Below are 4,207 nucleotides of genomic sequence, written 5' to 3' on the forward strand. Positions count from 1 at the left end.
CCGACGGTATTCCACAAAGGATCCCCGATCCCTGCTTACGTGGTCTGTGGAGCCTGAGTCTATAATCCAAGAAGAAGAAACAGGTTCTGTTAGAAAAACAGTACTAGAAACATATGAAACATGTGAATTCACATAATTCACTAATACCTTTTCGCTTTCAGCCTGTTTAGAACAGTCACGTGCGAAATGGCCCATTTGTTGGCAGGCGAAGCATTTGACCTTCTTCAGGTCTAGCTTCTTCTTCCCGCCTTTCTTTCCCTTCTTCTTAAATTGTTTCTTGCCCTTTTTAAATTGAGGACCGCCCTTCTTCCCTTTCTTTTGGGACTTCTTGCCCTTTTTGAAATTGGGCTTAGATTGGGAAGTACCAGCATCCTCAGTTAAATAAGTCTGTCCGGAGCTCTTGTAAGCCTCTAGACGTTCATCTTCCAGCTCCAGATGCTTAGCTACATCATTAAAAGTGATGATGTTTTCATTGTGGGTTAGGTTGACTTTCATGTGCTCCCAACTTGCAGGGAGCGACCTGATGACAGCCTGCACTTGCTGCTCATCAGACAGATTATGTCCAGCTTCCTTCAGTTCCCGGATCATATTGGCCATCTCTCTCAGATGTTGCTTCATAGGATTGTTTGGCTTGAGCTTATAGGTATCAAACTTAATTGTCAACCTTCTAAGCTTGGTCGTAGAGACTCCGCCAAACTTATCCTTCAATGCTATCCACATGGCTTGTGCAGTTTTGTGCGACTCAAACTCACACATCAGGTCATCAGCCATGGAGCTCAAAAGCGTGATTCTTGCTATGCTATTCTTCTTTTTCCAGGTTAGATATGCCTCTTGGTCTCTCCTGTGCTGGTTTGTGTTGCCAGCCTCAGGTTCAACCATAGCAGTGGTGAGAGGCTCTATCGCATCCTGTTCCTCTAGGATATACTGGACCTTTCGGTGCCAGATGTCCCAGTTGTCCCCGTTAAGCTTTTCTCCCTTGTTCAATTCAGCAATTATGTTCTTGGTTGCCATTCTTAGTTCTGTGACAAATCTATCCCACATTAATCTATGTTCTCTTTGAAGAGAACCGAACCAAAGAACATTTTAGTTATATAGCACAATGAAGTATACAATGTAATGTGCCTATATTATCCTGGATCAGTAAATAATGAAATTACAAGATCTATGATCAAGAGAATACGTTTGTACCTCCCATCACACAGATACTAGCAATAATCATCATGTCCTATCAAGGATTTTATATAAGCACTTCAAAGATTGTAACCTTTAGAAGTCTCATCTTCTAAAAAAGAAAGCTCCCACTTATAAAAGGCATACATATGATATTCATGAACAATCATACAACAATAATTCAAGTAATTTCATTAAATGAAATAACATACTTAGTCTGTTTACAATGCATGAAACCACAAATTCATGGTGAATACAAATATTACATCATTTGATATGAACATAAATGTAATCAAGCATTACTTTTCTTAGGCTTCTAAGTTTACGCGTTTTGTTCATAAAGGAGGACACTAGCTCTATGGCCCAAATCCAGTAAGACTTTCTTATGGGTTTGCCTTTAGGTCCGCCTCTAACTCTTATTGCTCTTATGTACTCCATTATGACTCTAAGGTAGAATTCTGTATTCTTCTTATCGGTCATGTAATGGACGTAGCTAGCGAGCACACCATTGATGCCTTTTATGTTTGTCAATTTAGCTGCATCACTTTCAGCTATTCTCATAGCTAAAGCAGGGGTACAGGGTTGATCCACCTCTTCGCCTTCCTCTACTTCGGTTTTATTGGGAAGATCTAGCGAATCATTACAGACCAAATGAGGTTCGGTACGGAGGGGTTCAGTGGGAAATAAAGATTCTGACTCAGGTCCAGAATCCATTAACTCCTCCGGGATTTCTTGAGGAACCTCTTCAGGGTCCTCTTCAGGATCTTCATTCTCTGGTTCATATTCTGGAACTGCATTATCCATGTATAAGTATTCCAATGAACCATCTTGGATATTTTCAGTGCTACTAGAAGCCTCTTGCTTCATTTTCACCTAGAACAAAATAATTTAAATTATTTTGAATATTCTGGAATTTATTTCCGCATGAAAAATACCAGAAAATGCACTGAAATACTCACAAATAGATCTTTAATTATCTCCAAAATTATCAAATTATATATCAAAATAAAGATCTTGATTTTAGGGATTTTTAGAGATAAACCGCACCTCAAATGGACCTTTCACGCGCCTACACGCGCCCCTAGAAGGAAAAATTAGCGAAAATTGAAAAAAAAAATATTTTCCCACTCGCCCTGTCGGCGCGTGTACTTCACGCGCCACCATGCAGCCTGCCGCCGGCGACACGCGCCGTGCCTCCGGCTTCCACGCGCCACCACCTGTCAGGTGGTGGTCCCCACGTGCCAAGGTGGGGTGCCACGTGGCAGAACGCCCACGTGGCGCTGCTTGGTCCGAAATTTTTTTTTTTAAATTCCGGTTTTTTTTTTAATTAAAGTATTTGGACCGGTTGGGTTTGGGTCCATTTCGGCCCAACCGGTTCCCTTCAAAGTTTTTTTTTTTTTTTGGTCTGGGCTGGATCCAGCCTCCAGCCCAGTACACACCTTCCCTTTTTTTTTTTTTTTGGTCTGGGCTGGATCCTACGTCCAGCCCAGTACATGCCACCTTTTTTTTTTTTTTAAGCAGGGGCCAAAACGACGCCGTTTTGGCCCCGGAGGTTACCTTCAACCTCCAGCCGGGTCGTCTTGACCCGGCTTCTGCAACTGGGTCGGGTCCGACGGACCCGTTGGACCCGATTTCTTCTCTCCTCCGTTCCTCCACCGTCCGGTGTCCGTTTTTGGTGTACTTTATATCATTTTCTTCGTTTTTCCGAGCTCTACGCAATGGGATAATTTTTGAAACCAAAAAACTTGATTTTCCAGATACCCAAAAACGAAAACCGTACGGCCAAACTGATATACTGCATGAAACGATTTTCATGGAGGCAGAGAAGCAACCCAATATGTCTAAACATAAATATAAGACACAAAAACTATCATATTGAAAGTAAAATGGAGGATTTGCATAATATATTGAAGCAAATCGCAAGTTACTCAGACCGAACAATCAGATAAAAATACTGATATGAAAACGCAGGCCACTGAATCAATAGGAAAAAACACATGCTCTGATACCAATGAAGGTTTTCGGGCATACCTGGAGTCTGCAATAAGGTCAGGTTGCCACGCGGAGATCCGATCACGGGGACGGAGTCGGATTTAAGAGACACAGCAAATACACACAGGGAGAAGGTGAAGAAGAGAGAACAGAGGAAGGAGTTTTTGGAGAGAAAAAGAAACTGTAGTCATGCGTCCAACTGACCATCCGGTTCCCACTTAACTACACGTTCCAAATGTTCAAAAAAGGGAAAAACTGCCTCCTCCGTAACTGTTCCCTCCGTTTTTGCCAATCATATAAAAAAGGCTAAAATTGCAGTTAAGGACCCATATGTTTTGTGATTTACACCAGGACCCCAAATGATACTGGGCTTGGGTCCAATCCACCAAGGGTGGACTGGCCCATTTTCTTACAGGTGGAGTGAAAGGCACGTTCATTTGAGTTGACACATGTGCTTACTCTCTCTCTCTCTCTACACACATATGTATGTATGTATATATGTATGCATGTACAACTCCTCGGTTTTTTCTTCTTTTTTTTTAAAAAAGCTTGCGATATTATCATAATATTTTAGGTCTTATTAATATTACTTTAAGAATTTTGAACTCAAAAATTATTTTAATATTATTTTGAAAAATACATTGAAAGATGGTGACCCTCCCCGCTTTTTTATAAATTAGGGAATTTTCGTTCATTCAGATAAGATTCCGTACTGGCCAGACATGAAAATTTTTTTCTTTTTAAAAATTGAAGAGTAGTGGTTAGTTAAAGTAACATTATAAAAGGATGTCCTCCTTTTTCTAAAATAATTTGTTCAATTTTTATATTTTATGTATATTAAATTAAAAAATTATATACAATTCAAATATTTCATTTTACAAAAGATTTTTTATTTTAAGTTTGAATCAAATCTCTTATAATTTTATGATGCGGTAGATGATGTGAAGTATGAACACAAACTCTGAGGCTAAATTAAATAAGGGTTAATATAATCTTTAGTCCCTCAAGTTTACCCTCATTTTGGTTTTGGTCCCTCAAATTTCAA

The sequence above is a fragment of the Neltuma alba genome, unplaced genomic scaffold, assembly GCF_004799145.2.
Source record: "Neltuma alba isolate B1F8T4 unplaced genomic scaffold, ASM479914v2 tig00005910_pilon, whole genome shotgun sequence".
Classification (NCBI taxonomy): domain Eukaryota; kingdom Viridiplantae; phylum Streptophyta; class Magnoliopsida; order Fabales; family Fabaceae; genus Neltuma; species Neltuma alba.